The 23,829-nt window shown below is 43.3% G+C and overlaps 1 protein-coding gene across 2 annotated transcripts in view; it reads left to right on the top strand.

Moving 5' to 3' along the window:
• The window catches only part of sema5ba (sema domain, seven thrombospondin repeats (type 1 and type 1-like), transmembrane domain (TM) and short cytoplasmic domain, (semaphorin) 5Ba), a 539,592-nt gene that overhangs the window by 102,603 nt on the left and 413,160 nt on the right, over positions 1-23,829 (top strand). The gene's annotated exons all lie outside the window — the stretch shown is intronic.

The following is a 23,829-nucleotide window of genomic DNA, read 5'->3' as shown; positions in this document are numbered from 1 at the left end:
ATATATACCATCTCTAAGAATACTTTCCATTAATTTATCCACCACTGATGTGTGGTGCAATGAATTAATTAGGGAGCTTAATGTAAAGGAACCCTCAGGGGCCAGTGATCATAATACAATGAAATTCACCCTGCAATTTGAGAAGGAGAAGCTAAAGTCAGATGTATCAGTATTACAGTGGAGTAAAGGGAATTATAGAGGCATGAGAGAGTAGCTGGCCAAGATTGATTGGAAAGGAACACTGGCAGGGGTGATGGCAAAGCAGCAATGACTGGAGTTTCTGGGAGCAATTTAGAAGGCACAGGATATAGATATCCCAAAGAGTAAGAAGTATTCTAAAGGCAGGATGACACAACTATGGCTGACAAGATAAGTCAAAGGAAAAGATGGAATATGAAGGTAAGCTAGCCAATAATATTAAAGAGGATACCAAAAGTTTCTTCAAGTACATAAAGATTAAAGATCATACCGCTGGAAAATGATGCTGGAGAGATAGTAATAGACAATAGACAATAGGTGCAGAAGTAGACCATTCGGCCCTTTGAGCCTGCACCGCCATTCTGAGATCATGGCTGATCATCTACTATCAATACCCGGTTCCTGCCTTGTCCCCATAACCCTTGATTCCCCTATCCATAAGATACCTATCTAGTAATGAGGGCAAGGGAATGGCAGACAAAGGGAATAAGCACACTATTTATTTATCAATGGACTGATCAATTTATTTATTTAGCTATTTATTTATTCATTGAAATATAGCCCTTTAAGATACATCTCCCATCAATCCCCCAATCTAGTCCTGGCCTAATCAATGGACAATTTACAGTGACCAATTAAATTAGTCTTTGGACTGTAGGAGGAAACTGGAGCACCCAGGGGAAACCTACGTGTTCATGGGGAGAACGTACAAACTCCTTACAGTCAGGGGTGGGAATTGAACCCAGGTTGCCTGTATTGTAAAGTGTGTGCAAACCACTACACTATCGTTCCACCCGAATACATCATTCTTCACTATGGAAGACACTAGCAGCACACAGAAGTTCGAGAGTGTCAAGGGACAGAAGTATGTGAAGTTGTCATTACTAGGGAAAAAGATCTTGGGAAAATGAAAGTTCTGAAGGTTGTTAAGTCATCTGGACCAGATGGTCTACACCCCAGGGTGCTGAAAGTGGTGGCTGAAGATATTGTAGAGGCTTTGGTAATGATTGTTCAAGAATCAATTGATTCTGGAATGGTTCAGGAGAAATGGACAACTGAAAATATCACTCCACTCTTCAAGAAGGGAGAGAAGCAGAAGAAAAGAAATTATAGGCCAGTTAGTCTGACCTCAGTCATTGCGAATATGTTGGAGTCAATTGTTAAGGATGTGGTTACGGGGTACTTGGAGGCACATGAGAAAATAGGCTGTAGTCAACGTGGTTTCCTCAAGGGAAAATCTTGCCTGACAAATCTGTTGGAATTCTTTGAAGAAATAGCAAGCAGCATAGACAAAGGAGAATTGGTTGATAATGTGTACTTGGATTTTCAGAAGGCCTTTGTCAAGCTGCCACACATGAGGCTGCTTAACAAGTTATGACCCATCCCATGGTATTACAGGAAAGATTCTAGCATGGATAGAGCATTGGCTAATTGGCAGGAGGTAAAGAATGGGAATAAAGGGAGCTTTTACTGATTGGGTGCCTGTGACTAGTGGTGTTCCATCAGGATCAGTTTTGGGACTACTTCTTTTTATGCTACATGTCAATGATTTGGATGATGGAATTGAAAGTTTTGTGGCCAAGTTTGCTGAAAATACGGAAATAGGTGGAGGGGCAGGTAATGCTGAGGTAGTAGAAAGGTTATAGAAGGACTTGGACACATTAGGAGAATGAGCAAAGAAGTGTCAGATGGAAAACAATGTCAGGAAGTATATGGTCATGCACTTTGGTACAAGAAATAAAAGCATAGTCTATTTTCTAAATGGAGAGAAAATTCAAAAATCTGAGGTGCAAAGGGACTTGGGAGTCCTCATGCAAGATTCCCTAAATGTTAATTTGTAGTTTGAAGCTGTGGTGAGGAAGGTAAGTGCAGTGAAGGCAAATTCATTTCAAGCAGACTAGAATATAAAAGCAAGGATGTAATGTGGAGGCTTTATAAAGTACTAATGAGACCTCACTTGGAGTATTGTGACTCCCTTACCTAATAAAGGATGTCCTGTCATTGGAGAGGGTTCAAAGGAGGTTCACAAAAATTATTCTGGGATTGAAAGGTTTGTCATATGAAGAGCATTTGGTGGCTTTGGGCCTGTGTTTACTGGAATTCAGAAGAATGAAGGGTGACCTCATTGAAACCTATTGAATGTTGAAAGGCCGCAGTAGAGTGGATGTGGAGAAGATGTTTCCTATGGTGGGAGAGTCTAAGACCAGGGGACACAGCCTCAGAATAGAGGGGAGTCCTTTTAGAACAAAGATGAGGAGGAATGTCTTTAGACAGAGAGTGGTGAATCTGTGAAATTCGTTGCTGCAGTTGGCTGTGGAGGCTAAGCCTTTGGGTATATTTGGAAGCATGAAGCGCAAAATGAAATATCGCTGTGATGATTGTACGCTCTAGTATCAATTGTTTGGCGACAATAAAGTATAAAGTATAGATAAAGAAGAGGCTGATAGATTCTTGATTAGTCAGGGCATAAAGGGATATGGGGAGAAGGTAGTAGATTGGGGTTGAGAGTGAAAATGGATCTCAACCCTAATAGAGTAGTGGAGCAGACTCGATCGGCCAAATGGCCTAATTTTGCTCCTATGTCTTATGGTCTTATGGTCTGATTCCACCACTTTCTATCACATCACATTACAGATATCAACCATTCTCTGTGTAAAAAAAGAAGTAACTTTTAAAATCTCAGTTTAAGATGATAGAGTCATAGAGCACTACAGCAGAGAAGGCTTAATCTGGGACATTAAACCAACTGCTCTGTGCCAAGCTATTTTCCTTCCTGGTTCCATTGTCATACACTAGGTCTAGAGCCCTCCATTTTCCCCTCTCATTCATGTAGTACTTATCCAAACATCTCTGAAATGTTACAATTGAACCACTTCCACTGGCATCTCACTCCAGACTCTCACTACCCTCTGAGAGAAGACGATCCCCCACTTAAACATTTCACCTTTTTTTGCTCTTGTCTTGTTTCTGATGTGAAAAAGATTTGGACTATCCACCCTATCTGTGACCATCATAATCTTACACACTTATTAGTCAACCCCCCAGTCTCCTTCTCTCCAGGGAAAAGAAACACAGCCCAACCAAAGCAACACACACAAAATGCTGGAGGAACTCCGCAGGTCAGGCAGGGTCTATAGAAATGAATAAACAGTTGACATTTTGGGCTGCAACCTTTCTTCAGTCCTATGCAATCCAATTAATCCATCCCATCCAATCTCTCCAATCCTGGCAACGTCCTGGCAAATCTCCTCCGCACTCTTTCCAGTGCATCATGTGAGCTGTAAAAGATATTAATAATATTTAAGTTCAAAATGTACGTGTGACCTTGCAAGCAATCAAACTGAGGAGCAGTGTTGACTGAGGTGAGAGGTTATTGTGTATTATCTGAAGCTGAAATCTTGTGATAAGGAGCCTTTAATCCGAGGAGCTCAGACTGGTATTTGTCACTCTGTGCTTCTATTTAATTTATATCAGGAACAGCTTGTCCTGGAGGTTTTGGCTGCAGATAGCAAACAATATCAAACCATAAGGTTAGGGAATAGGGTCTGTTGATCTTAGGATCATCACCTTTTCATGGTTGAGAGGCTCATGAGCTCCTGTAATCCCGAGTTTGATGTTGTCTGGAGTTTAGCCATCTGGTGCTTAGCTCCTGGTAGGTTCACACATGGTGGTAAGGTCAAGTGGGGGTTCCAGACGTAGAGCAATGCAATCAAGACCTCAGCAATGAGACTGGCACATCAGAGGAGCAGGTTATCCCTTTAGAGAAGGGGAGGGTTTTTTTAGCCAGATTGTGGTGAATCTGTAGTACTCATTGCCACAGATGACTGTGGAGGCCAAATCTTCAGGTATATTTAAAGTGAAAGTTGATCAGTTCTTGCTTAGTCAAGTTATGAAAGTTCACAGCAAGAAGGCAGGAGAATAGGGTTGAGATGATAGAATGGTGGTGCAGACTCAATGGGCAGTGCTTCCATTCTACAGCCGCCTGAAGACCCACCAATGAGCAACCCCTTAGCAGAACATCACACTTGACTCAAGTAATTGCTCCACTACTCCTTGTGAAGCTTAGTGCAAATTCAACAAGGTGGTGTGTGGGCTGGATTATAAAGTGTGGTCTTTGTGTTCCCAAGAGTTTAGGAGGTGAAAATGGGACATAGATACACTGGAGATGAGCAAGCAAGTGGCTGATGTGATTTACTCTACTGAAGGATGAAGCAGCCACTTAGTGAGAAGAAAGAATGGCATAAGAGACTATACACACAATGGACAATTTATTTGGTACCACCTGTTGCTATAACCCATCCACTTCAAGATTCGACATGCTGTGCATTCAGAGATGCTCTTCTGCACACCACTGTTGTACGTGTTTACTTGAGTTACTGTCGCCTTCCTGTCAGTATGATCCAGTCTGACTATTCCCCTCTGCTGTCTCTCAATAACGAGGCATTTTCAACTGCAGAACTGCTGTTCACTGGGTGTTTTTTGTTTTCTGCACCATCCTCTGTAAACTCTAGAGACAGTTGTGCATGAAAATCCCAGAAGATCAGCAGTTTCTGAGATACACAAGCCACCCCTCCTGATACCAACAACAATTCCACGTTCAGAGTCACTTAGATCACATTTCTTCCCCATTCTGATGTTTGGTCTGAACAACAACTGAACCTCTTGATCATTTCTGCGGGCTTTTATGTATTGACTTGATACCACTCCTCTTTGTGATTTTTATAAATGACTTGGATGAGGAAGTAGAAGGGCGTGTTAGTAACTTCATTATTGACACAAAAGTTGAGGGCGTGTTGTGGATAGTCTGGAGGATTGTCAGAGGTTACAACGGGACATCGATAGGATACAGAACTGGGCTAAGAAGTGGCAGATGGAGTTCAAACCCAGATAAGTGTGAAGTGGTTCATTTCGGTAGGTCAAATTTGAAGACAGAATATAATATTAATGGTAAGACTCTTAGCAGTGTGGAAGATCAGCAGATCTTGGGGTCCATGTCCAAAGCTGCTGTGTAGGTTGACAATGTTGTTAAGAAGGCATATGGTGTGTTGGCCTTCATCCACTGTGGGATTGAGTTCAAGAGCCGTGAGGTAATATTACAGCTATACAAGACCTTAGTTAGACCCCATTTGGAGTACTGTGTTCAGTTCTGGTCACCTCACTACAGGAAGGATGTGGATAATATAGAGAGAGTGCAGAGGAAGTTTACAAGGATGTTGCCCAGATTGGAGAATGTGCCTTATTAGAATAGGTTGAGTGAATTTGGCCTTTTCTCCTTGGTGTGAAGGAAGATGAGAGGTGACCTGATAGAGGTGTATAAGATGATGACAGGCTTTGTCATGTGGATAGCCAGAGGCTTTTTCCAGGGATGAAATGGCTAACACAAGGGGGCATAGTTCTAATGTACTTAGAAGTAGGTACAAGAAGGATATCAAAGGTAGTGAGTGGGTGCATGGAATGCACTACCAACGAAGGTGGTAGGGGTGGATACAATAGGAGACTCGGGTACATGGGGCTTAGAAAAATAAAGGGCTATGCGGTCAGGAAATCCTAGGCAGTTTCTAGAGCAGGTTACCTGGTTGGCACAACATTGTGGGCTGAAGGGCCTGTAATGTGCTGTAGATTTTCTATGTTTTCTATGTTCTATGATGGGTTGATTGTATATTTGCATTAATAGATAGGTGTATTTAATAAAGTGGCTGCTGATTGTAGATTAAATGACGCAGTTCTGAAGGATATGCATATATGAAGGGAGCTAGTATGCATGGTCCTAAACACTTGGGAATGGTTGGACTTACTAAACGTGATTTTGGGATATTGAGAGTCATAAATTGAGGGACAAATAACAAAAGTAAGCAGAATTTGTGTAACCTGTACATAATGTCACTCCGGCTATGGTTGGATTGTTGTAACCAGTTCTGGCTCCAGAAGACTGTACTGCTGCTGAAAAACAAACAAGGTTTCACATTGTAAAAGTCAGTGATAATAAATCTGATTTTGATATTCTGCAGAGGCTGCAGAGATTTATGGGTCTTCTCACGGCTACCCTTGAGCAGGAAGTACAGAAGCCTGAAGTCCCACACCATCAGGTTCAAGCACGGCCTCTTTCCTTCAACTATTCAGCTCTTGGAACAACTGCCAAACCCTAATCACTACTGTCTAGCAACACTATAACCTCTTTGATCACTTTGCATGGACTAGATGGGATGAAGGGTCTTTGCTGTAGTGCTCTATTACTCTATGGTAGCTGAATGGCTTTAATACTTGCATGGATAAGGCAGTTAAAATGCTCACCACACTTGGTGAGGGGAATCAAGTTTGGGGGATCTTTGCCCCTCAGTGTTCTATGTTTTAGGGGTGATAACATTTATTCCAAAGGTTGGAGGAATTTGACACTCCCTGAACTAAAGAGGTGGTGAATGCCCAGGGAGATTGGAAATAGAATCTTGAGCAAACCATGAAGGTGTTGTTGAAACCTGAGGTCCCACACACCAGGTTCAGGAACAGTTATTACCCTTCAACCATCAGGTTCCTGAACTAGCATGGATAACTTCACTCACCTCAACACTGAACTGATCCCGAAAGCCATGGACTCAATTTCAAGTACTTGACAACTAGTGTTCTCAGTATTATTTATCTATTCATTAATTTATACTTGCACATTAGTTGCTTGTCAATCCTTGTGTTTAGTCTTTCATTGATTCTGTTGTAATTCTTTGTTTTTTGGTGAGTGTCCGCAGGAAAATGAAACTCTGGGTAGTATATGGTGACATACTATCAAGTTTGCTTTGAACTTGACTCTATTTCACTGGCTGTGAGCATTGCTGATGAGATAGGTGCTTATTAACCCTGAATCGGGGAGCCTATTCCAGAGCATGGTTAAGGGTCAGCCACTAACAAACTAGCAAGGTTTTGCAACGACCTGGCAGCCTCGTGCTTTGATACATTATGATGGAATGATTTATTTAAATGTGTGTATTTAATTTTCTCATTTCCAGCTTATGAATCTGTTTGGAAAACTTGAGGGGGAGCTTCTTCACTGAGAGGGTGGTGTCAGCTGCCAGCGGAAATGTTGGGCTGAATGCAACATTTAAGAAAAATTTGGATAAGTACATGGATAGGAGCAGTATGGAGACTATGGTCTAGGTGAGAGTCGATGCAGCTAGGTGGAGTAGCAGTTCAGCATGGACTAGACGGGCCAAAGGGTCTGTTTCTGTGCTGTAATAGTCTATGACTCTATTAGCATAAGTTTCAAGATTTAAGATTGTTTATTGTTATTTGTAAGGAGGTCAAGATGATTGTTACTACAGACACATCAGTAGGGTGGGTGATATTGCTGGCACCTTTCTTAGTAAATGTCCTTGTTGGCAGATACACCTTTCTTAATAAATGTGCTTGTTGGCAGATAGACTAGTGCCAGTGATGCACTGGGTAGTTTTAACTACCCGTTGCAGAGCCCTCTTGTCCACTGCATTGCAGTTTCCATACCACACAGTTATGCAGCATGTTATAATGCTCTCAACACAGATGGGAAACTTTTACTGGGATACAGGACTAGGTTAGGTTGGCACAATGGCTGATGTAGACCAAATGGCTTGTTTCCACGATGTATTACTTGAGCCTCCTAGTTCCTAGCTAAAGGTTACCGAAGAAACCATAGGAAAAAGTTTCTAATTATCAGAAGGTCTTTAACAGGAACTTGCTATGATTGTTATGTGAGTTGTATCGAACTAATTGAACTTAGTAGGGGATGTTTGAACCGACGATAGGGATATTTGAATTGACCTAGGGGATTTGGAAAAACAAGTATCTGCCTTTGACTTGGATTCTGTGACGTCCCATGGAAAGACATAAATGTGGAATTGGGTTGAGGATGGATATTGGCTCAGCTCTGACAGCTGCCACTGCCTGTGCACTGGAGAGTGAGAATCAGGGATGAGTTGGAGAGAGCCCTGCTATTTAGTGTGTGAAAGAGCCAAGCCCCATTTTTATTATCACTGATATATGGCCTGACATTTGTTGTTTTGTGGAAGCAGTACTGTGCAATAAATTAAAAATTGGGATAAGTCACAATAAAATATATATAAAAAAGTGCAAAAAGAAAACAAAACAGACGTCATGTGGTCAAGATGCACAACTGCTCCTCCCTCCTCATCGTCCTCAACACGGGTATCCCCCAGTGCTGTGTAGGGAGCTCACTGCTGTGCACTCTGCTCACATGTGACTGCATGGCCAAACACCCAAGCCTTTATTTTCCGAGGAGGCCATGCACACTCGTGACTTTCTACAAATGTGCAGTGGAGAGCATCACTGTGTGCTATGGAAACTGCACTGTGGCAAACAGGATGACTCGACAACCGGTAACTAAAACTGCTCAACACATCACCAGCACCGGCCTAACCTCCATCAAGGACATATATACAGAAAGGTTCTGGACAAAGGCCAGCAATATCTTGAAGGATTCCACCCACACTGCTTATGGACTGTTTGTCCCCATCGCATCAGGGAAGAGGCATCGTAGCATCTATGCCAGGACCTTTTTTCCACGGATGCTGCCCAACCTGCTGAGTTTCTCCAGCATTTTGTGCGTGTTGCTTTGACCCCAGCATCTGCAGAATATTTTGTGTTTATGCCAGGGCCACCCCCAGACTCAGAAAAAATTACTCCCCATGGGTTCATGGACTATACAGAAATCTGGTGGCAAAAGAGAAGAAGCTGGTAGAGATGGTTCTGTTTACAACCTTCCGCAGATTTTCCTAATCCTGTGCAGTGCTCTCTCCATACCAGAGGATGATGCAAGGAGTCATAATGCTCTCCATGGTATATCTTTAGAAATTTGCAAGAGGCTTTGGGACATACCAAATCTCATCGTTCCTAATGAGTATACCCACTGCTATGCCTTTTTCATTATTACATCAATATGTTGGGCCCAAGTTCCTGGGTGTCAACATATTGACAACCAGGAACTTGAAACTGGTCTTCCTTACCACTGCTGACTCCTTGATGAGGTATAGTATGTGTTCCCTTGACTTCCCTTTAGACCATAAGACATAGAAGCAGAATTAGGCCATTCAGCCTATCGAGTCTGCTCCGCCATTCCATCATGGCTGATCCCAGATCCCTCTCAACCCCATACACCTGCCTTCTCACCATAACCTTTGACGCCCTGACCAATCGGGAAAATATCAATTTTCACTTTAAATATACTCATAGTTTTGGCCTCCACAGCAGAACATTCCAGATTCACTACTCTCTGGCTAAAAAAATTCCTCCTTACCTCTTTTCTAAAAGGTCACCTCTCAATTTTGAGGCTGTGCCCTCTAGTTCTGGATACCCCCACCACAGGAAACATTCTCTCCACATCCACCTTATCTAGTCCTTTCAACATTCGGAGAGTTTCAATGAGATCCCCCCGCATTCTTCTAAGTTCCAGTGAGTACAGGCCCAATGCTCCTCATATGTTAACCCCTTCATTCCCGGAATCATCCTCGTGAACCTCCTCTCTCCAAAGATCTGGGGCCCAAAACTATTGACAATACTCCAAGTGCGGTCTAACCAGTGTCTTATAAAGCCACAGCATTGCAGACATCCCACCTCTCCCAGAAGTTCCGGGAGTCTCCCACATATTGATAGCGGCTCCCTGATGTCTGGAAATTATATACAGTATCCCGGAAATCAATTTTTTTGAGAGCCAGCGAGCGGGGGTGGGGGGGGGTCAAGGAGGGGAGGAGGGTGGGGGAGAGCAAGAGAGAGAGAATGAATGAGAATGAGAACCCTGATTGGTCTCTCTTTGTGCTAAGTAGACCTATCAGTTTTCTCTGTGGGCGGGCTTTACAGTCGACATCTCCCTCTCTTTCATTGTCCATCAGTTCAGTTTAGTGTGAGCAGCGCCATGGCAGAGTGTTCCAAAAAAAGAAAATATAAAATGTACTTCACCCCAGCCTACACTAAAGTGTACCCCTGCCTAATAGGGCTCAAAAATATGACAGTGTTGCTCGCTGTACTGTTTGCAACTGTGACTTTTCTATTGCCCATGGTGGGTTAAGACTGTAAAAGACATGTTGAGGTGAGTTTAACAGGTGTCACTCATTCATTAGCACAGCTAATGTTATTTAAACTAGCTGGCTAGCTGCTAAGGAGCTACTCTATTTATGTCCTACGTGATGAGGCCAAACTTCCTATAGACTTGCTTAAAGTTGTAATAGAATAAAAAAGACTCCATGATAATATAATATAATATAAGTACGTATTTGAATTTCAGAGCTCTGCCAGTTGATGAAGCTGCTTTTGGTGCTGCCAAATTCTAGTTGTGATGTAGAAAGGGCATTCAGCATGGTGCGTCACGTTTAGACAGAATTCAGAAGTCAGCTGTCTCACAAAACACTGGTGAATCTGATGTCTTGCAAAATTAACAAAGTCAGTGACACAGACTGCTATGAGGTTGAGACTTCCGGCAAAATGCTCAAATCTGCCAAGCAAGCCACATCACGGTACGAGGAAAGTTTGCAAAAGAAATAGAAAAGCTATTTGCATTAGCATTTAGCTATTAGCATTGAAACTGCCAACAAAATACTCAAAAAGGAATATATATATGTGTGTGTGTGTGTTTGTGTAAGTAGTTTCAATATGTGATCAAAATAAATTGTTGTTGTGTTCTATCATAATCAAATGTCCTGTATACATACACGATTGGAGGTCGACGGGGGGGGGGGGGGGCGGGGGGTGGTGGTGGTGCTACCTCCCTGAAATGAGTTTTTGCAGGGTGGGATGTCTGGCATTGTCCCCTTGTTTTCATACTCTATTCCCCTTGAAATAAATGCCAACATAACATTTGCCTTCTGAATCTGTAAATTAACCTTCTGGGACTCCTAAGTCCCTCTGATGTTTGAACCTTCTCCCCATTTAGATAATAGTCTGCACTATTGTTCCTTTTACCAAAATGCATTTTCATACATTTCCCAACATTGTATTCCATCTGCCACTTTTTGTCCATTCTTCCAATTTGTCTAAGTCCTGCTGCAATCGCATTGCTTCCTCAGCACTACCTACCCCTCCACCTATCTTCGTATCATCCGCAAACTTTGCCACAAAGCTAATAATTCCATTATCTAAATCACTAACAAACAATGCAAAAAGTAGCAGTCCCAATACTGACCCCTGAGGAACACCACTTGTCACTGGCAGCCAACTAGAGAAGGCCCCCTTTATTCCCACTCGCTGCCTCTGGCCTGTCAGCCATTCCTCTATCCATGCCAGTATCTTTCCTGTAACACCATAGAAGTTTATCTTGTTAAGCAGCCTCATGTGCAGCACCTAATCAAATGCCTTCTGAAAATCCAAGTAAATGACATCCACTGCCTCTCCTTTGTCCACCCTGCTTGTTACTTCCTTGAAGAACTCTAACAGCTTTGTCAGGCAAGATTTCCCTATACAGACACCATGCTGACTTTGACTTATTTTATCATTAGTCTCCAAGTGCCCTGAAACCTCATCCTTAATAATGGACTCCGACACTTTCCCAACCACTGAGGTTAGGCTAACTGCCCTTAAATTTCCTTTCTTTTGCCTTTCTCACTTCTTAAAGAGTGGGGTGACATTTGCAATCTTCCAGTACTCTGGAACCATGCCAGAATCAAGTGATTCTGGAAAGATCATAACCAATGCATCTGCTATTTCACCAGCAACCTCTCTCAGGACTCTGGGATGTAGTGCATCTGGTCCAGGTGATTTATCTACCTTAAGACCTTTCAGTTTGCCTAGCACTTTTTTCCTTTTGTAATAGACACCCACTCCTGCTCCCTGACACTCACTACTCGTGTCTGCCACAGTGATGACTGAAGCAAAGTACTTATTAAGTTCATCCAGCATTTCTCTGTCCCCCATTACTACCTCACTAGCTTCATTTTCCAGTGGTCCAATATCAACTCTCACTTCCCTTTCATTTTTTATATAGCTGAAAAAAAAGTTTAGTATCCTGCTTTATATTATTAGCTAGTTTGCCCTCGTATTTCATCTTTTCCCTTCTTAAGGCTTTTTTTTAGGTGCCTTTTGTTGGATTTTAAAAACTTCCCAATCATCCAACTTCCCACTCACTTGTGTTACCTTATATGCACTGTCCTTGGGTTTCATGAAGTCTTTAATTTCCCTTGTCAGCCACAGTTGCCTTCCCCTGCCATTTGAGAACTACTTCTTTCAGGGCACAAATCTATCCTGTGCTTTGTGAAATATTCCCAGAAATTTCAGCCACCACTGCTATGCCGTCATCCCCACCAATATCCCCCTCCAATCCACCTGGGCAAGCTCCTCTCTCATGCCTCTGTAGTTCCCTATATTCCATTGTCATGCTCATACATCTGAGTTATGCTGCTTCCTCTCAAATTGCAGTGTGAATTCAATCAAATTATGATCACTGCCTTCTGAGGGTTCCTTTACATTAAGCTCCCTAATTAAATCTGGATTATTACATATACCCAATCTAAAATAGCCTTTCCCCGAGTAGGCTGAAACACAAGCTGCTCTAAAAATCAATCTCATAGGCATTCAACAAATTCCCTCTCTTACACCTAACACCAATCTGATTTTCCTAATCCCCTTGCATGTTGAAGTCTCCCATTACTATTGTGAATTTACCCTTATTACATGCCTTTTCCAGCTCCCCTTGCAATCTCAACCCCACATCTTGATTACCATTTGGAAGCCTATATATACTTCCCGTAATAGCTTTTTTTTTAGCCTTCTTAACTTCACCCGCAAAGATTTGACATTCTCTAACACTTTGTCACCTCTTGCTAAAGATGTAATTCCATTTCTTTCCAGCAGAGCCACACCACCGCCTAAGCCTTCCCGCCTGTCATTTCGATACAAAGTATATCCTTTGATATTAAGCTCCCAACTATGACTTTCTATTAGCCACGACTCAGTGATGCCCTAACGTCATACTAAACAAACTCTAATTGCGCCACGAGTTTGTCCACCTTATTCCGAACGCCACCCGCATTTAAATACAGCACCTTCAGCCCTGCATTCTTCACCCTTTTGAATTTTGCCTCTTTGGTACAACTTAACTCTGCACTGTCTGCATTTGTACCCAATCATTGGCTTGTCCCTTCCTTAAATTCATATTACACCCATGATCTACTTATAAGCCTCGTGGCTCATCCTCAGCTCTATCATACCATCATACTCCCATCCCCTGCCATGTTAATTTAAACTACTCCCAAAAGCTCTAGCAAACCTGCCCACAAGAATATTAGTGCCCCTCAGATTCAAGTGCAGCTCGTCCCTTTTGTACAGATCACACCTGCCCCAGAAGAGGTCCCAATGATCCAGAAATCTGAATCCCTGCCCTCTGCTCCAATTCTTCAGCCATGCATTTATCTACTACCTTGTTCTATTCTTATCCTCACTGTCGTGTGGCACAGGCAGCAATCCCTAGATTGCTATCCTTGAGGGCCTCTTCTCAGCTTCCTTCCTAACTCCCTGTATTCTTTTTTCAGGATCTCCTCTCTTTTTCTCCCTATGTCGTTGGTACCAATATGTACAATGACTTCTGGCTGCTCACCCTCCCTTTTCAGGATACTGTGGACGCGTTCAGAGACATCATGGACCCTGGAACCTGGAAGGCAAACTACCATCTGTGTTTCCATTTTGCATCCACAGAATTGCCTGTCTGTCCTCCTGACTATAGAGGCCCCTATTACTGATGACGTCGTCTTCAGTTCCTTACCCTCCTGAGCCACAGGATCAGACTCAGTGCCAGAGGCACGGCCACTGTTGCTACCCCAGGTAGGTTATCCCCCCCAACAGTACTTAAAATGGAGTACTTATTGTTGAGGGGGATGGCCACAGGGGTGCTCTCCACTATCTGATGTTCTCCCTTCCCTTTCTTGACAGTCATTCACTTATCTGTCTCCTGTAGCTTCTATTGCGTCTGCACCGCTGTCCCTTCCTGAAGTTAAGAACCGATCTCTGTTCTCATTAGTATTGAGTACAAGGTGGTTGTTGTGACACCATCCACCCAGCCGATGTAACTCACTCGTGCCCACTAGTGCCCATGATGAAGCAGGCTGAGCTTCCTAACCTCTGCAGCTTTTTCTAAAGGGAACTGTTGCAAATGAAGCGAAGGAAGGGGTTGTCTTGGGAAAGTGAGAAGTAGCTCCAGATGGTAGACAGTGTGTGAAGAACCTGGCAATAACATTGGAATCGAACCACACCCCATCCCTATGTGCTGGCTGCAGGAATCATCCTTCGCCTAGCAAGTGGTGCCAACTGTCTTGCTGTTTTGTTGCACCGGATATCCACTCTAACAGTGCTGAGGGGCCAGGCTGTAGATGGCCCACCCCCTGCTCGGACAGGGCAGATGGTTCTTCCTATGCTTCAGTGTCACCTTTTCTCCCCTTCACACGTCACTTCCCAGCACGGCCCTGATGTCTGTCCTGGATTTCAAAGCTAAGAAGGCTGTGCCAAGAGTCTTGGCAGTACCTCCTGCCAAATGCTGTCATGTAATTAAAAAGCAAAATTGAGCTGATGCTGGTGTTGTCAAATACTGCAGCAAAGGTCTCCAATTCCTAGTGCATGTGCTTGTAACTTTCTTCCTTTCGCTGTCACAGTGGGGGGATTTCACTCAGCTCGTGTGTATCACTGAAAAGGTACAATTTTTTGTGCTTTCCTTTCAGTGTCAAGATTAAAGATACAAGTTTATTTATCATGTGTACATTGAAACATACAATGAAATACATTATTTGTATTAACAACCTGTTTTGTTTCAATTACAAAACGTTAAACCAATTGAAAGGAAAGCAAGGGAGCCGGGAATACGAGTCTAACTTTGTTTTTACTTTAAGCGAGGCACACGCAGATGGCAGGGCACTGTAATGACATATCCTATTTACATACTTATACATATAGCCCACAATGCATTGTGTAAGCAATATTCTTACAATATTACTGAAATATTAAATACAAAAAATTCCTCACTGCTTTTTTAATTTATGACATGCATTATGACATGCATTTGATGTTGCCTCCAACCTCACTTGGAATTGTCTCTTCATTCTTGAAATAGCCCTTTGCCGGTTTTCTTGTACAGACCTGGGTCACCAGACTTAAAGGCCACAGATCTGGCCCTGAACAGACGACAAACCTCCTGGTCAAACCCCGGAATGCCCCGAGCTGTAATAGTGTTGCACTAACCACTACACCACCACTTAATCCCTGACACATAGAAAAATGAGGAGAGATTTGACTGAGGTATAAAAATTATGAGCGGCAAAGGTAGAGTAAATGCAAGCAAGGTTTTTACCACTGAGTTTGGGTGGGATGAGAACTAGAGGTCTTGGGTTAAGGGTGAGAGGTGAAATATTTAAGAGGACCATGAGCAGGAACCTCTTCGCTCAGAGGGTAATATGAGTGTGGAATGAACTGCCAGCAGAACTGGTGGATGTGGTTTTCACTTCAACATTTAAGAGAAGTTTGGATATCTACATGGATGGGAGGGGTATGGAGGGCAATGGGCCAGGTGTAGGTTGATGGGACTAGGCATGATCTACAGTAGATGGGCAGGAGGGCCTGTAAGTATACCGTAGGGTTCTATGACTCCATATTTAGCTATAGAGAAAGTGCACCAAAGGTAAATAATATGATGCAAAATCATAATGAGTTAGATTGTGTGTGATTTCTAGCAATCCGTTAAGAATTTCATATGTTTTAATGAGATCAGCTCTTATTATTCTTTGGGATCCTTGCCTGTCGCACTGAAGACATAGGTTTAATTCAAAGTTTGGAGTCCAGAGCACTTTGTTCAGTAGCACTTATGTCCACTGTGTTTGAGGTCTCTTGAGTTGCTCATGAAACACGTTAACTCCTGTCTGAGCAGTGACTTTGATCCACTCCAATTTGCCTGCCAAACAGGTCAACAGCAGACACCATCTCCAGAGACAGCTTATCTACCGATGTCTATTATAAACCAACAGACTCTCACAGCTACCTGGACTATACCTTGTCCCACAATGCTACTTGTAAAAACGCCATCCCCTTCTCTCAATTCCTCCATCTCCACTGCATCTGCTCTCAGGATGAGACTTTTCATTTTAGAATGAAGGAAATGTCCTCCTTTTTCAAAGAAAGAGACTTCCCTTCCTCCACTATCAATGGTGACCTCAACCGCATCTCTTCCATTTCATGCACGTCTGCTCTTACTCCATCCTCCCACACGCTACCAGGTATAGGGTTCCTCTTGTCCTCACCTACCACATCACCAGCCTCCATGTCCAGCACATAATTCTCTGAAACTTCTACCACCAACAATGGGATCCCACCACCAAATACATCTTTCCCTCCCCCCTATTTTCTGCTTTCCGCAGGGATTGCTCACTACGTGATTCCCATGTCCCTTCGTCTCTCCACACCGATCTCCCTCCTGGCACAAGTGCTACACCCATCCCTATACCTCCTCCCTCACTACCTCTTGTATATCGGTGAGACCCAATGTAGATCGGGAGACCGCTTTGCCGAGCATCTACGCTCCACCTGCCAGAACGAGAGGGATTTCCCAGTGGCCACACATTGAAAATCCACTTCCCATTCCCATTCCGATCTGACCATCCATGGCTTTCTCCACTGCTGGGATAAGGCCCCACTTAGGTTGGAGGAACAACACCTTATATTCCGTTTGAGTAGCCTTCAATCTGATGGCATGATAATCGATTTCTCAAGCCTCCAGTAATGCCTCCACCCCCCTCACACTTCACCATTTCCCATCCCCTTGTCCTTCTCTCATGTTATCTCCTTGCCCGTCTCCCCCTGGTTCTCCTCCCCAACCCCTTTCTTCTTTCTTCCATGGCCTTCTGTCTCTTTCACCAATCAACTTCCTAGCTCTTTGCTTCTTCCCTCTCCCTCCAAGTTTCATCTATCATTTAGCGCTTCTCTCTCCCCTCCCCCACTGTTTAAATCTACTCCTCGGCTTTTTTTTCTCCAGTCCTGCCAAAAGATTTCAGCCAGAAACATCAACCGTACTTTTTTCCATAGATGCTGCCTGGCTTGCTGAGTTCCTCCAGCATTTTCTGTGTGTTGAGCAGATGCCATTTTATTGGCTGTTTATTCAGCATTTGAACATCTGGAAATTGAAGATGCATACATCAGGAGTCTCCTGATTGACTACAGCTCGTCATTCAACACTATCATCCCCTTGAAACTAACCAATAATCTCGAAGACCTGGGCTTCAATATCTCCTTGTGCAAATGGATCCTCGATTTCTTCACTTGCAAACCCCAGTTGGTTCAGATTGTCAACAACAGCTCCTCCAGAATCACCATCAGCGCAGGTTCACCACAAATCCATGTGCTTAGCCCTCTGCTCGACCTGCTTTATACTTAAGACTACGTGGCAATTTCCGTGACCCTTCAAAGTTCACTTAATTGCAGGCATTCACACAAGGCAACGCAACAGAATCAATGAAAAACTACACACAACAAATGGACAAACAACCAATGTGCAAGAGAAGACAAACTGTGAATACAAAAAAAATCATAATAATAATGAATAAATGAGCATTAAATAATATTGAGTACGAGCTGTAGAGTCCTTGAAAGTGAGTCCATCGTTGAGAAATCAGTTCAGTGTTGGGGTGAGTGACGATATCCACTCTGGCTCAGGAGCCTGATGGTTGTAGGGTAATGACTATTCCTGAACCTGATGGTTGTAGGGAAATGACTATTCCTGATGGTTGTAGGGTAATGACTATTCCTGAACCTGATGGTTGTAGGGTAATAACTATTCCCGTTGGTTGTAGGGTAATGACTATTCCTGATGGTTGTAGGTAATAACTATTCCTGATGGTTGTAGGGTAATGACTATTCCTGAACCTGATGGCTGTAGGGTAATAACTATTTCTGACGGTTGTAGGGTAATAAATATTCCTGATGGTTGTAGGTAATAACTATTCCTGATGGTTGTAAGGTAATAAATATTCCTGATACTTGTAGGCTAATAACTATTCCTGAACCTGATGGTTGTAGGGTAATAACTATTCCCGATGGTTGTAGGTAATAACTATTCCTGGTGGTTGTAGGTAATAACTATTCCTGATGGTTGTAGGGTAATAAATATTCCTGATGGTTGTAGGGTAATAATTATTCCTGAACCTGATGGTTGTAGGGTAATAACTATTCCTGATGGTTGTAGGTAATAACTATTCCTGATGGTTGTAGGGTAATAAATATTCCTGATGGTTGTAGGGTAATAATTATTCCTGAACCTGATGGTTGTAGGGTAATAACTATTCCTGATGGTTGTAGGGTAATAAATATTCCTGATGGTTGTAGGGTAATAATTATTCCTGAACCTGATGGTTGTAGGTAATAACTATTCCTGATGGTTGTAGGGTAATAAATATTCCTGATGGTTGTAGGGTAATAATTATTCCTGAACCTGATGGTTGTAGGGTAATAACTATTCCTGATGGTTGTAGGTAATAACTATTCCTGATGGTTGTAGGGTAATAAATATTCCTGATGGTTGTAGGGTAATAATTATTCCTGAACCTGATGGTTGTAGGGTAATAACTATTCCTGATGGTTGTAGGGTAATAATTATTCCTGAACCTGATGGTTGTAGGGTAATAACTATTCCTGATGGTTGTAGGTAATAACTATTCCTGATGGTTGTAGGGTAATAAATATTCCTGATGGTTGTAGGGTAATAATTATTCCTGAACCTGATGGTTGTAGGGTAATAACTATTCCTGATGGTTGTAGGGTAATAATTATTCCTGAACCTGATGGTTGTAGGGTAATAACTACTCCTAAACCTGATGGTTGTAAGGTAATAAATATTCCTGATGCTTGTAGGGTAATAACTATTTCTGAACCTGGTGCAATGGGACCTAAGACTTGGACCTCCTGCCCGATTGCAGCCGCAAGAAGAGAGCATGGCCTGGATGGTGAACTTAATGTCCAAGCCCTTCCCAATTCACAAAGGTTCACAGACAGTCCCCCCCCCACCCACCCCCACACTCTTCTCAGCCCGAGATGGCTGATGCCTTAAGTGTTAGACTCACCATCTTGAAGAAACAGCTTTTTATCGTCATAGTGAAGAGGCAAAAGGGGAGAATTCCTGAGTCTGGTGTCTGGGTGACTGACTATGGTTGGGGGTGGGAAAGGGGGAGGGGTAAAGGCATTATGGCTGATGTTGGAATTAGAAAAAGCATAGAGTTGTTGGGACTGGAGGTAAGCTGGGGTGGGATTATGGTGATGTTTTAAAAACAATTAGTTGCTATACTGATATCTAATGCAAGGGGAAGGAGCTGAGTAAGTGTAGGGTGCAGGCTTTCAGGCTAAGTCTGCAGATAGGTGGAGGGGCATGTAGTGTTGAGGAAGCACCGAATCTGCAGAAGGACATATGGGCAGAGTTAGGCCATTCGGCCCATCGAGTCTGCTCTGCCATTCCATCATGTCTGATTTATTAACCCCATTTTCCTGCCTTCTTCCTGTAACCTTTGATGCTCTGACTAATCAAGAACCTATCAACCTCTGCTATCAATATACCCAATGACTTGCCTCCCCATAGCTGCCTGTGGCAATGAATACCACAGACTCACCACCCTCTGGCTGAAGAAATTCCTCCTCATCTTTGTTCTAAAATGATGTTCTTGTATTCTGAGGCTTTGCTGTCTGGTCCTAGACTCTCCCACTATAGGAAACATCCTCTCTATGTCCACTCTATCTAGGCCTTTCAATATTCCTAAGCTTCAATGAGATACCCACTCATTCTCCTAAACTCCCAGTGAGTACTGGCCCAAAGACATCAAATGCTCCTCATGCGTTATCCCTTTAATTCTTGGGATTATCTTTGTGAACCTTCTCTGGATCCTCTCGAATGCCAGCACATCCTTTCTTAGATAAAGGGCCTAAAACTGCTTACAATACTCCAAGTATGATCTGACTAGTGCCTTATAAAGCCTCAGTATTACATTCTTGCTTTTATTTTCTAGTTCTCTGGAGATGAATGCTAACATTGCATTTGCCTTCCTTGAGTGTTGGAAGCAGCAATCACATCATTGTACAAGTTTCTCCGTTCCTCTGATTGCATGGCCAATTTACGTAATTACTCTCTATAATTCAATCTCCCCGTCTCCTCAATCAATTCAGTCTGTATCTCTTCAGTTACTGCAATATCCTTTATGTACTTCGGGGACTGGAACTACACACACCATTTCAAGTAATGATGTATTACTGTCCTCCCTGTCACCTTTTTTGCATACATCACGGGTGTATGTCATTAAAATCTCAGCTAACGTCTCTACTTGCAGCATTTAGTAGTCACTAGTAGGTTTCAGTCTGTAATTCCGCCTCCACGACGCTTGGAAGATCTTCAAGGCTGATGGTCATAATTTAGGCTTGCCATTGAAACTACTGATCAGGATGACAGTCTTGAACTGCTCATTTACTGTCTTTTAATCTGTGTGTTTGAGACTCAATTTATTGCTGAAAGATTATTGTAGAATATGAACCACGTGATGGAAGTCACAGAGGCAGCAAGGGAATGGGATTAGTTTGGGGGCGGCGCGGTAGCGTAGTGCTTAGCACAATACTTTTCAGCACCAGCGACATGGGTTCAGTTCCCACCGCTGCCTGTAAGTAGTTTGTACATTCTCCCTGTGACTACGTGGGTTTCCTCCGGGTGCTGTGGTTTCCTCCCACAGTCCAAATACGTACTTGTTGGTAGGTTGTAGGTTGTTGCATCATTGTAAATTGTCCCATGATCAGGCGAGGATTAAATCAGGGGATTGCTGGGTGGCGTGGCTCGATGGGCCGGGAGTGCCCTGCTCCACACTGTATATCATTATACACCAGTCATTGAAAGTGGGCATGCAGGTACAGCAGGCGGTGAAAAAGGCGAATGGTATGCTGGCACTTATAGCAAGAGGATTTGAGTACAGGAGCAGGAAGGTACTACTGCAGTTGTACAAGGCCTTGGTGAGACCACACCTGGAGTATTGTGTGCAGTTTTGGTCCCCTAATCTGAGGAAAGACATCCTTGCCATAGAGGGAGTACAAAGAAGGTTCACCAGATTGATTCCTGGGATGGCAGGACTTTCATGTGATGAAAGACTGGATCGACTAGGCTTATACTCATTGGAATTTAGAAGATTGAGGGGGGATCTTATTGAAACGTATAAAATCCTAAAGGGATTGGACAGGCTAGATGCAGGGAGATTGTTCCCGATGTTGGGGAAGTCCAGAATGAGGGGTCACAGTTTGAGGATAAAGGGGAAGCCTTTTAGGACCGAGATTAGGAAAAACTTCTTCACACAGAGAGTGGTGAATCTGTGGAATTCTCTGCCACAGAAACCAGTTGAGGCCAGTTCATTGGCCATATTTAAGAGGGAGTTAGATATGGCCCTTGTGGCTAAAGGGATCAGGGGGTATGGAGAGAAGGCAGGTACAGGGTTCTGAGTTGGATGATCAGCCATGACCATACTGAATGGCGATGCAGGCTCGAAGGGCCGAATGGCCTACTCCTGCACCTATTTTCTATGTTTGTATGTCAATGATACAACACACACTCCCTCTCACACACACACTCACTCTTCCAGTAATAAAAAAGTAATTGGATCATTCTCTGAAGGGTTGGCACAGCCACAACAGACTAAAAGTAGCTGTCTCAGCTAGAACAAAAACATAGCACAGTCCAGGCTCTTCAGCCCATGATGTGCTGACCGTTTCTGTGACCAGTCTAACCAATCCCTCTGAAAGGCCCTCCATTTTTCCTTCAACCATACACTTATCTAAGAGTCTCTAAAATATCCCCAGTGTACCTCCACCCACATGGATTTACCACTCTCTGGGCAAAAAAATGACCACAGTCATTCTCCCCTATACTTCCCTCCAATGCATGTCCTTGTATTAGCTACTCAGCTGCTATCAGACTCTTTAATGAACCTCTTATATTTTAAAACAATATATCCTAGATGGACTTCTGACCTTACATTCGACCTTGATATGACGTTACACTTTATTGTTTACCTGCCCTGCACTTTCTCTGTAACTGCTACAGTTTTTTCTCCACTCGGTTATTGTTTTACCTTGTTCTACTTCAATGCACTGCGTCCTGATTTGGTCTGTACGAATACTGTAGTACGCAAAACAAACTTTTCACTCAGTAAAACAATGTGAATGCCAGAATGTTAGCCTGTAGTTTCTGGAGTTGGACTTAAACCCACAGCCTTCTAGCTGGGAAGTAAGACCACTGTCTGCAGATCTTCCCCAGCTCCCCATCATTTCCTGGTAAACACAAGAGATTCTGCAGATGCTGGAAATTCTGAGTAACACACACACAATGTTGGAGTGACTCAGCAGGTCAGGCAGCATCTGTGGAAAGGAATAAAGATTTCTTTGAATTATGGTAATTTCTCCACCTCTCCTCTCTTTTTCCATTCCCCATTACCCCTTCTGTTCTCCTCACCTGCCTATCACCTCCCTCACGTGCCACTCCTCCTTCCCCTTCTCCCATGGTAACTCTCCTCTACTATCAGATTCCTTCTGAGCACTTTCCACTTTCCACCCATCACCTCCCACCTTCTCGCTTCATCCTCCCTCCTCCACCCACCTTCCTTCTCACCTGGTCTCACCTATCACCTGCCAGCTTGTCTTCCTTCCCCTCCCTCCACCTTCTTATTCTGGCCTCAAGCCCTATCCTTTCTGTCCTGACGAGCGGTCACAGCCGAACTGTCCCATAACACATGGGAGCAGAGTTAGGGTTAGGCCATTTAGCCCATTGAGTCTGTTCTGCCATTCCATCATGGTTGATTTAGCATCTCTCTCAACCCCACCCATAACATTTGAAGCCCTTACTGATCAAGAACCTGTCAACCTCTGCTCTAGACCCTCTCCAATGCCTGTACATCTTTTCTTAAAGAGGGATCCAAAACTGCTCACAGTTTTCTCTTTCAACAAGTACTGCCTGGCCAGCTGAATTCCTCCAGAATTCTGTGTGTTACTCTTATTTCCTGGTATTTAAAATTTCAGCCATTCAACCAGCAAGCAAAGAGAAATTATCAATGAATGCTGGAATGAAGATGGAATCAAACCATAACACTTCCAAGAGATGTTAGTACAGTTGTTTCCCTAAGCTGTGTAATTAATCATCTGGTCATTACTCATTCCATCGAGGAAATGTAGTTGGGATGGTTTAGATAAATCTTGTTCTAGCCAAGGATCTGACTGAGCTGTGGTTTACAGGGCATTCCAGCAGCTCAAACTCAGTCCTATTGAAGCTGAATTAGGAGCAATAGATACCAGTTTATAAGTATTGCAGAGGACCTGATTGTTATCCCAGTAAAGACGACAGCCAGCGAATCTGCGCTATCTCTGTTACCGGGTCCCAGTATTTCCCCCCTTCTCTCTCCCCACTTCGTTCCATCTCTCTTGCCACCTTGCCTGCCTCTGTCACTTTCCTTCTCTTCTTTCCTTTTCCCCTCCCTTCTCCCTTTCTCCACCCTCTCTCTCATTAGAACATAGACCATTACAGCACAATACAGGCCCTTCGGCCCACAATGTAGTACCGTTCTTTTAACACACTCTAAGATCAATCTAACACTTCCCTCCCACATAGCCTCCATTTTCATCCATGAGCCT

This window comes from Mobula birostris, chromosome 6 (assembly GCF_030028105.1).
Source record: "Mobula birostris isolate sMobBir1 chromosome 6, sMobBir1.hap1, whole genome shotgun sequence".
NCBI lineage: Eukaryota > Metazoa > Chordata > Chondrichthyes > Myliobatiformes > Myliobatidae > Mobula > Mobula birostris.
Note: the sequence above shows the minus strand (reverse complement) of the source record. Positions and strands in the feature narration are given on the sequence as shown.